Genomic DNA, 12582 nt, shown 5'->3' on the forward strand with positions numbered 1-12582 from the left:
CTTAAGAATCTGAAGTGCCTTCCAAAATCTGAGGGATGAGGTGTGGAGCATGTTTTCAGAAGTCTTAAAAGAGCAACATTCTGATGTGGAAACTACAGAACCTGAATCACCAAAAAAGAGAATCAACCTGCTGGTAGCATCTGACTCAGATGATGAAAATGAACATGTGTTGGTCTGCACTGCTTTGGATTGTAATCGAGCAGAACCCAACATCAGCATGAACGCATGTCTTCTGGAAAGGTGGTTGAAGCATGAAGGGACATATTAAGCTTTAGTGCATCTGGCATGTAAATACCTTGCAATGCCAGCTACAACAGTGCCACACAAACCTGTTCTCACTTTCAGGTGACATTGTGAAGACGAAACAGGCAGTGTTACCTCCTGCAAATGTAAACAGACTTGTTTGTCTGAGCGATTGGCTGAACAAGAAATAGGACTGAGTGAACTTGTAGTCTCAAGTTTTATGTTTTATTTTTGAATGCATGGGTTTTTTTGTACATAATTCTACATTTGTAAGTTCAGCTTTCATGATAAGGAGATTGCAGTACAGTACTTGTTTTGGGTGATTTGAAAAACTTTTTTTTTTTTTACAGTGAAAATATTTGTAATCAAAAATAAATATAAAGCAAGCACTGTACACTTTGTATTCTGTTATAATTGAAATCAATATATTTGAAAATATAGAAAACATCCACAAATATTTAAATGGTAATCTATAATTGTTTAACAGTGCAATTCATTGCACGATTCATTGCGATTAATTTTTTTAATCACTTGACAGCACTAGTTTAAATCTATTTAATGGTGAATTAATGTAATTTTAAGGGGTATATCTGGTATATCTGCCCCTGCGTCCCCTTAACAATTCCTGTGGTTCTACAATCACATGTTTTTATTTTTAAAATTGTCAGTTATTGTAAATGTAGCATTTTAAGAGGTTAAAATCAGACAAGGATTTGTTTGCATTGTGCCACTTAACGAGTTAAAGTGCTCCAAGTCAACTTGAACCTAGTCTTCCCTTAGTATTCCATTCAGTTACTGTCTGCATCAGTAATTTTAGTGGAGCAAAGTCAGTGTTTTGTAAACTTTCCTGAGCCATGTTTGTGTATTGTAATATTGTACAGTCATATGTGAGCAGTGACATTAGACAGAAGATTCCTGCCTCAAGGAGGTGCATCTACAGAGAATGTATGTCTGAGGAGGGCCAGAGGAAGATTCTAGCTTAATATTTTACTTGAAATCCTTACTTTTTTTTAAAAGGCATTTGGTGTTGAGAGAGAGAGGTAGGAGTCAAACTACCTGGTGTATTACTTTTTGATGTCACTTGAGCTAGAAAAGTGCAGGGATGAATTACTTCTAGTAAGCTATTACTGCTCATTGTTACTATATATTTAACAAAATTGTATAGTCTAAGTAATAAAAGGAAAGACTACGCCATATACACCAGCTGTACATAGTATATGGTAAGAGAAATGCAACCATGTGCTTTAGGTAGCACTCAAATGAGTTGCAGTTTGCCAATGTATTACATTCTCCGTTCTTTTTTTTACTATGTGATCTATGAGGAGAATAGGATTTCACATTCACAGACTATCCTGTTCATGCTGTCCAATTCCAATTTGGTTCTATTCTACGTCTTTACTGTTTTTTAGGTTAGTTTTACCATAACAGCTAGCTCTCATTTTACTGGAGCTGTTATAAATATTAACTGGGATACATGCTAGAGAATACAGAAAGAGCCTGAAATAGTTGTAGAAATGCCTCTTCCTCCCTTGATATAAGTCTGTTATACTTTCCCTTCCAGCAAAGGAGTGTTGGAGTAAGCTTTCAGTAGAACCAGTCACAGATGCTCTGAGTGCGAAAGGGACTTTCTTCAGTGTAATGTCTGTCTACTCAAATGCTAAGCCAGGTGCATAATGTTCTTAGGCCTTCTGAGAACAACTGATATCTTGATGGTCAGAGTTGCTATATCTCCATAAAAAGAAATGAGGGTAAAACTATGAAGCTGAAGCTCCTTAAACAACACTTATACCTTTTGACAGTGTACTATATAGCCTTTTCCAATATAAAAAGTATGTAAACAGGTATACTTCTGCTATGTCTACCTTATCTTGTGGAATGTTTCTTCTAGACAGGGGTTCCCAAACTGTGAGGGGTATGTGGGAGAAATCGTGTAATGGTGAATTTTATTTATTTTATTTCATTTTCCTAATTGGCTTTAAAACTCTAGGAATCTGTTTTATAAAATATGGTTGTTTATTTAAGATGTACCAATAAGAACGCAAGTACACAGACACTGATGTACCAAGCCCTCGCCTCCAATCACGAGTTCAATTGCCCAGCAACTGTCCAGTCTAATTGAGCTCAGAACTTAGGAGGGTTTTTTTCTGGTTTTCTATGTCGCACTGTAACTATATCTGTACATAACAGTGAAATATGGATGGATTGCTAAATACAGGTACTGTTAAGTTCACAAAGTATCAGTAATGAGAAGGGCTGGAGTACGCAGCAGCTGGTAGATCTGAAAGGGGGTATAAAATAAAAAAAAGTTTGGGAACCTCTGCTCTAGACAAGCAGGAAAGTAATTTCTTGAATCCCTTTTAATTGGTGGCTAATATCAAAGTTTAATTTTGATAACATAAATATTAATACATTGCAAATTCAACTGTGGTGGTAGACTCCATGGGTATGTCTACACAGTGCAAACAAACAAACAAAAAAAAAAAGCCCACGGCAGTGTCTCAGAGCCCGCACACCTCTCCCTGGGCTTCAGCCCCCCTCTGAATGTTTACACAGGCTATTTGTAGCACTCTAGTGTGAACCCAAGTTTGTAGGTCGGGGCTGTGAGACTTCCTGCTGTAGAGTTTTGGGGTTTTTTTGCTATGAAGACGTACCCCATTGGTTCCCAGCTGCACTGCAAGACAATGCTGCTTTACCATATCTGTGTCAGGCCAAATGCATAACTAGATCCCTTTAGCATGACTGAATTTGGAAGTGACCAGATACTCAAATGGATTCCAGCTGCAAAGCTCTTATTTTTGTGTTCCCCTTCATTGCAGGTTAGACTTTGCTTGCTGTTTATTCCTTGTCCTTTGTCACTGCCTACACTGGAAGGAGATTAGGAGTCTTCTCTGCCCTGTCGTCCTTCTTACTGGGTGCTAGTGAGTAGTTGTTATAATTTCCTAAATGATCCACATCCTCGCTACCTGAGAGACTGACCGTCTCTCTTCCCCACTTAATGGTGTTGCAGGAATTGAGATAGCTGGGAGATTTGAACATCTGCGCTCTGGATACTAGAACATTCTTAGTGGAGGGTCCTTGACATTGGAATTCCTTTTCCCCATTACAGTTCAGTCTTGTTGTAAAGCTCATATATTCACCCAGGGGAATTGGACTGCATAAAGCAGGGGTGGGCAAACTACGGCGGCCCGTTAGATCTTTTTATTTGGACCTCGAGCTCCCGCCAGGGAGCGGGGTTGGGGGCTTGCCCCACTCTGCCCACCCAGCACTCCTCAGCCCCCGACTCACAATTCCCTTGATGAGCACCATCTTCTGGCACACAGAGCCACACTGCGCAGGCATGAGTTCCCCCCTCCCCCCACCTCAGTAACATCTCTTATAGAGCCCCCACATGCTACACCCCATAGAGTCCCCCTCCCGCACGGGACATTCATAGCCCCCCAATACAGTTTCCATACCCAGATGCGGCCCTCAGGCCAAAAAGTTTGCCCATCCCTGACATAAAAGATGTTAACCTATTTCGGGATGGAAATCTGTTTAGTAAGATATTATTCATGTGGTTTTTATCAGTCTGTGTGCTTAGAGGTGGTCCAGTTAATCAGTTTTGTAAATTGAATAATAAAAGTTCAGAAGTTCCCTCAATGATCCATGGAGTCTTGGTGAATGAAATAAGTACCCTACCTTTTTTCCAACTGCTAAAATTCATTACAAGCTAAAAATGCATTAAATCATTTCCTATGATTCCATGTAAACAATTGTGATTGCCGCATATGATTGCAAATGGGAAGGAAGGGAAGGTAGTCCACACAGTCATAAATGACTAGAGTTGATCCTTGAGACAGTCTCTATATTAGAAAGTTCTCCATGCTGTGGAAAAGTTTAAGAACTCCTGAAATAAAAGAATAATTACCAAATAAAAATGTAACATGAATGTTGAGGTTCTATTTCAAGAAACCCTAACTCTCTCGCTTCAGGTAAATTAATGGTTTTGATGCACCTGGAGGATAATAGATTTACAAGGAATAGCTAGCCATGAATTTCTCAAGAACAAATCTTGGCAAACCAATCTAATTTTCTTCATTGACAGGGTTACTGTTGTAGTGGATGGAGGGGAAGTAGTAGATGTGATCTATCTTGATTTTTAGTAAGGCTTTTGACGCAGTCCCACATGACATTCTCATAAGCAAACTAGGGAAATGTGATCTGGGTTAAATTACTATAAGATAGGTGTACTACTGATTGAAAGATTATACTCAAAGAGTAGTTAATGCTTTGCTGTCAAACTGGGAAAATGTATCTAATGGGGTTGCACAGGGGGTGAGTCCTGCGTCTGGTATTAATATTTTCGTTAATGACTTGGATAATGGAGTGGAGAGTGTGCTTATAAAGTTTGCAGATGACACCAAGCTGGGAGGGGTTGCAAGCACTTTGGAGGACAGGATCAGAATTCAAAATGACCTTGACAAATTGGAGAATTGGTCTTAAATTAACAAGATGAAATTCAGTAAAGACTAGTGCAAAGTACTTTACTTAGAAAAAAAATATCAAATGCCAGAATTACAAAATGGGGAATAACTGACTAGGAGGTAGTATTACTGAAAAAGATTTGGGGGTTCTAGTGGATCACAAATTGAATGAGTCAACAATGTGATGCAACCATGAAAAAGGCTAATATTCTGGAGTGTATTAACAAGAGTGTCGTATAAGACACGAGGTAATTGTCCCACTCTACTTTGCGCTCAGGAGGCCTCAGCTGGAGTACTGTGTCTAGTTCTGGGTGCTACACTTTAGGAAAGATGTGGACAAATTTGAGAGAGTCCAGAGGAGAGCAACAAACATGATAAAAGATTTAGGAAACTTGTCTTATGAGGAAAGGTTTAAAAAACTGGGCATGTTTAGTTTAAGACAACTTGTCAGGGGGGTGGGGGTGGACCTGCTAAATCTTCAAATATGTTAATGACTGTTATAAAGAGGACAGTGGTCAATTGTTCTCCATGTTCCCAGAAGGAAGGATAAGACGTAATGGTCTTAATCTGCAGCAAGGGAGATTTAGGTTACATTTTAGCAAAAACATTCTAAAGCTGTGGAACAGGCTTCCAAGGAAGGTTGTGGAATTCCCATCACTGGACGTTTTTAAAAACAGGTTGGACAAACATCTGCCAGGGATGGACTAGGTTTACTTGATCCTGCCATGCACAGGGGGCTGGACTTGATGACTTATCAAGGTACTTTCCAGCCCTACATTCTGTAAGGTAAGTGCTGTCAGTTGTGTGGTTTAAGAAAAAAAAAGTGTAGAAAACTCCTTGCAAAAACTTTGGGCTTGTGTTCTATCATCAACCTTTCTTGTTAATTTTTGTTAATGATATTTAGAATGGCATCTAGCTGCTGAGTTGATTTTTGCTTGAGAGTACCTGCTTCTGAAATCTTAAACAAATAGCATTACAGTGGTGTGATTGATATAAATAGATATAACTGTGATCCAAAATGTCAGTGACTTCTTTCATATGGCAAGAGAGGTGAAAAAAGCAACATTCAGATAAAGCCAGATTAGAGAGCCAGTGGTTAGCTTCGGGAGTGGCTTGATATAAGTTTGAGATGCTCCTGGCAAGCAATCAAAGCAGAAACTGCTTTACAGTGTGGTCCATAAAATTGTGACTGGTGTTTACTACTTAGAGAATTCTGCACCACTGCACACACACACACAATTCATTTCCGGAGCAGAATTTTTTCCCCCACAAAAAATACATTCTGCACATAAAGTGCTGCAGTTCTGCCTTTCAGCCATCAGAGGCCGCTGTGGTGCCAGAACAGCCAACTGTCCAGTAGTAATGGCTAGCAGCCAGCTATCTTCATCACAGCAGCCTGCCCCTGTCGCCAGGGTAGGAGGCAGAGTGGGGCACATGGGGCTGCTGCGGGGGGGGGGGGGGGGGGGGGTCACAGACCTGGGGCACGGGCTCAGGAGCTAGTGGGATGACAGTATTGAGCCAGGGGCTGAATGGGAGGGGGACTCCAGGGTCACATGGGGGTGGAGAGTGCAGAGACACACGGGGACAGGGACAGATGTGCCTGACTGAATGGGGGAGATTCGGGGTCCGCCAGGGTCTGCATGGGGGAGGCTTCCTAACAATCCCACTCCCCCCAAGAAACTATTTCATACTTCTATCCACACCCAACAACCAGGCTCCTTCCATCTCCCTCAGCTCCTCCATTACCCCTGACTCCCCCAAGCCTTTGCACTGCTTCTTACGGGTGCGAGAAATACATTTCTGTATCGTAATGTAAATGAATTATACAAAGTTCTGTATTAGTATGCCTAGTAAGGAATCCGTTTGTCAAAAAAACATTTCCTGAATCTTTTTTTATGGTCTGTATTGTTTCAGATTGCTGACAGGTATTTTGAAATAAATTACCAAAATAATTGAACTTAGCATGATTATATTGTATTATTTTGAGAAATAAAATATGTAGAATTTTGCAGAATTTTAAAATATTGAGCACAACATTTTTAATTTTTTTGGCACAGAATTCCCCCAGGAGTAGTCTACAGCAGTCACATTGTTCATTGTCTCTGATCTTGCAAAGTTGTAAGAGATGACAGCATCTGCCATGCACTGTTAAATGGTTCAATGCAGACCACTGTTTTCAGAGTGGATTGTAGCCTAGAAATTCTTTTGTAGGGTTGGCAATCAGGTGTGTGTTTGGAACGAACAAACAACCCCAGAATTATCCCAGAATTCTTTCCATTCTGCTTCAGGATTGAATGAGGATATTTTAATAGGTTTCAGAGTAGCAGCCGTGTTAGTCTGTATCCACAAAAAGAAAAGGAGGACTTGTGGCACCTTAGAGACTAACAAATTTATTTGAGCATAAGCTTTCGTGAGCTACAGCTCACTTCATCGGATGCATTCAGTGGAAAATACAGTGGGGAGATTTATATACACAGAGAACATGAAACAATGGGTGTTACCATACACACTGTAACGAGAGTGATCAGGTGAGCTATTACCAGCAGGAGAGCGGGGGGGGGGGGAAAAACCTTTTGTAGTGATAATCAAGGTGGGCCATTTCCAGCAGTTGACAACAATGTCTGAGGAACGGGGGGGGGAAGGGGGGGAATAAACATGGGGAAATAGTTTTACTTTGTGTAATGACCCATACACTCCCAGTCTTTATTCAAGCCTAAGTTAATTGTATCCAGTTTGCAAATTAATTCCAATTCAGCAGTCTCTCTTTGGAGTCTGTTTTTGAAGGTTTTTTTGTTGAAGAATTGCCACTTTTAGGTCTGTAATCGAGTGACCAAAGAGATTGAAGTGTTCTCCGACTGGCTTTTGAATGGTATAATTCTTGACGTCTGATTTGTGTCCATTTATTCTTTTACGTAGAGACTGTCCAGCTTGGCCAATGTACATGGCAGAGGGACATTGCTGGCACATGATGGCATCTATCACATTGGTAGATGTGCAGGTGAACGAGCCTCTGATAGTGTGGCTGATGTGATTAGGCCCTATGATGGTGTCCCCTGAATAGTTAATAGTTTTAGTCCAATCCCAGAAAGGTTTGAGATTTCATGTGTCTTTGGAATCTTCTGGAGTTCGTCATGAATTGGCAAGTTAAGGTTGGCCATGATTCAACTGTACTCACAAACGGCATGTGTCTCTCTGGATTTTGGGTGGGGGTACATGTGCAAGAGTGGGCAACCTTGGGCAGACGTTGATTTTAATGTTCCAGTTACGATTCTCATCGTGGCATTAGGCTGTGCATCTAGAGATTTGGCACATGAGCTGCCCACCCAGACTGGTGTGCAATATTCAGCAGTGGAGTCTGCCAAAGCTAGAGTCACTGTTTGAAGTGTGTGCAAATCAGCACGCCATGTTGTGCCCATGAGTTTTCAAACAAGGCTCGTTCTTGCTTTTATCTTTTCGCATATCTTTTCCAGGTGGGCTTTAAAAGTCAAGCTCTTCTGTCCAAGTTCTTTGGACAGGGCTCATTTCAGACCTGCTGACTGCGAAAGGTGACATTAAGTGTTTGTTGTTGGCTTTGTTGTTTAGGTGAAAGGCTGTTGGGATGGAGCTTCCATTATGTTGAGGTCAATGGCGAGGGTGATGAGACCTTTGCCTCGTACCGTTTTTTGCTGATCTGCCTATTCAGAAGAATGCAGTATATTCTGTTGCTCCACATTGTGGCCAGAAGTTGCATAGTGCTATGACACTTGATGGCCATAAATGCCTTGAGCAGTGGCCCATATCTCCTTACCATATTGTAAGTGGCAAATAAATGTATCAGTGCTGTTGTGGTTTTTAGATTCCCCTGGAAGCCAGTCTCAATATGAATAGCAATGGTGAGAACCTGGTCACAGCAACTATGGCCTGGTCTGAAACCAGCTCTTCAGCAGGACGACGTCAAAAATAGGGTTGAGACCAGCCAGTGAAAGAAGTGATATTGGGCAATAGCTGGCATTATCATTTGAAGAGTGTAATGACTTATCACCTCATACCAGCTTTTGGGGATCTTTCCCATTGAATGTATAGCAATCATTAGGTCATCCTTTCCAGAAACGTTACCACTTTTAGTGGCCATAGGTGCCTTGTTTATTTCTTGTATAGTATATGGAGATGATAGTGGTGAAGTGGGGGGCTTTCTTGGATGTTTAGAAAAAGCTTCTTCTGAACTTAAGATGAAAACCTTCACATGGCGCTCCTGTTAGATGTTACTGATTAATGCAATTAACTTTGTCAATTTGTGGATCTTCTGGTATGATTAGCAGTGTGACATTTGTGAGTGACTGTCCCCATCTGTTGTAACACTATAAAACAAAGTCCCTGCAAAACATCAGGAAAATTGTCGGTGATTTTTTTTCTGGTTTTCTTACAGTTTTCTAGTGGCTCGATCTCTATGAAAACACAGCTATATCTATTGATTGCTTTGCACAGGGATGTATGCCATGTGATATGCAAATAATTGAAGAGATGGAAAAAATTTAATGAAAAATCAATAAGCAGTCCACTCTACATGTTTAAATAGTCTTTAATGCATTTTTCCCAAAAAACTTTATACTGGGGAAATCATATTTATAATATCTTTTTGCCCCCTCAAAGATCCCAAAACACTTTACAAATAACACATACAAAAATCACTTTGGCTACCATGGAATTGCAGCCAGCTTTGGGTGGAACATGCCAGTTTAAGGCAGAAGTTCAGAATACTATACTGAATTGAGAATGCAGTGGAAATTAGGTAAACAGAATGTACTTACCCTAATTTGGATTTGTCTAGGACTGCTGTTAAAGTTAATCGTACAAAATGCCACCGGCTCTTTAATCACCCGTTTTATGTTACGTGGAATAAGGGGGGGTAGACAGGTAACACTCATAATCCTTTTAAAAATGATTACAGTACCTTAGGGACCACCTATGTTTAAAGGAAACCGACTACTGCATGAAAAATATGGGACAGCTTATTTTTAAAGGGCCAGCACCTTTATTATGTTTCAGTTGTACAGTATCACAATATACAAATATTTGACAAAGCATTCTGTACAGATTCAGAATGCATTACTTGGGCAACCAAATAACTCCTCTTCAAATGTAGCACAGGTAGTCTCCCTGTATCTGGTGGCTGCATTCGTGGCAGAAAGGCGAACAATTGAACTGGCCAAAAGATGTAACTACTCCTAGCTCTAGGGGTGGGTAGTCCTGCCCCACAGAGTTAGGTTGCATTAATTGGCACTTGCATTGCCTCATTGATACTTACCCCGACAGTTCAATTTCCCCCTCTGCCTGGCAAGGAGCTGAGTGCCCTCACCACTGGACTATGGAGTGATTCTCTCTCTGGTGCAATTAATATATAATAATTTAATTAGAGTGGAATGGCTTCAACAGAGAGGCTGAGGGAGACCTACATAAGAATATCCTATAGTTCAGGGGTCGCTGTTTTGTGTGGAGTTAGATGTGCTCTGAGCATGCCTACAGGACAGAAATGCAGGTGGAAGAATGCCTATCTTCATCTGGTTTGTGGATTGCACTGGGGCAAAGATAGTCAATTATTTTTTCTCATGGTCCAAATTTCTTGGTCAAGGTACAGTCAAGATCCAGACTGCAGAGAAACATTTTTCACACCACAAGTCCCCCTGTTCAACAAACACCTAAAATGCTGTGTAATATACCCAGGGCCTACTGCAGGAGTAGTCAATAGGTGAACCATGGGCCAAATCCAAGACTGCAGAGGCTTTTGACCGGACCAGGAAACTCTGGAAGCTGTGGGCCGTTCGTGCAGGTGGGGGCAGCTAATGCAGGTAGAGGAGTGACTGGCTGCATGCTGATGGGTTTGGGGGAGCTGGTGCCCAGGGCTGACACATAACTCAGGGTGGCAGGTGCCTCCCCACCCTCCCTAAATGGAGCCCCACCCTCATGGGGCTCTGAGCAAGAGCCACAGCAAGCACCTGAGGATGACTCAACTTTTGAGGGGACAAGTGTCCCACCCTCCTGAAATGGAGTCCCGCCCAGCTTGCCCAGCAGGGGTTGAGGCCCCAGTGCACCCAGCATGGTTCCATTTAGGGAGGGCAGGAGGGGACACTTCAGGCACCTTCAGCTTCGGGCACCAGCTCCCCCAAGCCCGCCAGCACACAGCCAGTCACTCCTCTATGTGCACTAGACTTCCTCTATCCCAGCACTAACTGCCCACAGTCCCCGAGCAGTTTCACAGTCCAGTCAAAAGCCTCTGGCGGTTCAGATTTGGCCCACAGTCTGCCTGTTGACTACCCTGCACTAGGGCTTAAGCGACCAGATGCCTAGAGGGAGGCAGCAGTGCACTTGCCCAGGGGCAGAAACGTAGGGGCCTATGGAACTTTTACAGCAGAAATTTAGGCTCCAACTAAATGTAGGCGCCTAAAGAGTTAGGCAGCAGCCAAGCAGGGGTTTTGTGGATCTCAGTGGTGCCTAAAACTGAGACTTAGGTGTCTAAGTGGATCTTAGACTAAAACTGAGACTTAGGTGTCTGTATGGATCTGGGCCTATATGGAAAAAAAACTTTAGTAAGAATGAGTTTGGAAGGTCTGTTGCCTGAACTGAGGGGCAAGGTAGTAAGAGAGCCTGGTGCTGACTTTTATTGACTTCTGGCTATGAGGAATTGTTTAGGGTGCTCAAAAGTGGTATGACTGGGAGCCACATGATGGAATAAAGGTATGTCTACACTACAAAATTAGGTCAAATTTATAGAAGTCGGTTTTGTAGAAAGCGTTTTTATACAGTCTATTGTGTGTGTCCCCACACAAATGCCCTAAGTGCATGTAGTCAGCGGAGTGTGTCCACAGTACCAAGGCAACCATCGACTTCCGGAGCGTTGCACTGTGGGTGGCTATCCCACAGTTCCCGCAGTCTCCGCCGCCCATTTGAATTCTGGGTAGAAATCCCAGTGCCTGATGGGGCTAAAATATTGTCGCGGGTGGTTCTGGGTACATATCGTCAGGCCCCCGTTCCTTCCCTCCCTCCGTGAAAGCAAGGGCAGACAATCGTTTTGCGCCTTTTTTCTTGAGTTACCTGTGCAGACGCCATACCACGGCAAGCATGGAGCCTGCTCAGCTAACCATCACCGTATGTCTCCTGGGTGCTGGCAGACGTGGTACTGCATTGCTACACAGCAGCAGTTTATTGCCTTTTGGCAGCAGACAGTGCAGTATGACTGGTAGCCGTCATCGACGTAATCCTGGGTGCTCTTTTAACCGGGCGCCTGGGAAAACACGGGAGTGACTCAGCCAGGTCATTTCCCTTATTTCGTCTCGTGGCGATTGAGTCCTACCGGCAGTGCACTGTCTTTTAACCTGCAGCTAGCAGAAGATGATGGCTAGTCGTCATACTGCACCGTCTTCTGCCGAGCACTCAGGTGTTGATGATGGCTAGTGGTCGTACTGCACAGTCTGCTGCCAGCAAGATGTATAAAGATAGATGAAGTGGCTCAAAACAAGAAATAGACCAGATTTGTTTTGTATTCATTTTCTCCTTCCTCCCTCCCTCCCTCTGTGAAATCAACGGCCTGCTAAACCCAGTTTTGAGTTCTATCCTTGAGGGGGCCATTCAGTTTCTCGCAAAGCCACCCCCTTTGTTGATTTTAATTCCCTGTAAACCAACCCTGTAAGCCATGTTGTCAGTCGCCCCTCCCTCCGTCAGGGCAACGGCAGACAATCGTTCCACGCCTTTTTTCTGTGCAGACGCCATACCACGGCAAGCATGGAGCCCGCTCAGATCACTTTGGCAATTAGGAGCACATTAAACACCACACACATTATCCAGCAGTATATGCAGCACAAGAACCTGGCAAAGCGATACTGGGCGAGTAGGCAACGTCAGC

General features: G+C 42.7%; 1 long non-coding RNA gene across 1 annotated transcript; it reads left to right on the top strand.

Annotated features, from left to right (window-relative positions):
• Positions 1-667: 667 nt before the first annotated feature.
• LOC122463307 lies at positions 668-3885 on the top strand. Its single transcript, XR_006286529.1, has 2 exons — positions 668-1463; positions 3060-3885. It is a non-coding gene; the product is annotated as an uncharacterized LOC122463307 (long non-coding RNA).
• Positions 3886-12582: the final 8697 nt, after the last annotated feature.

The sequence above is a fragment of the Chelonia mydas genome, chromosome 19 (assembly GCF_015237465.2).
Source record: "Chelonia mydas isolate rCheMyd1 chromosome 19, rCheMyd1.pri.v2, whole genome shotgun sequence".
Lineage (NCBI taxonomy): Eukaryota > Metazoa > Chordata > Testudines > Cheloniidae > Chelonia > Chelonia mydas.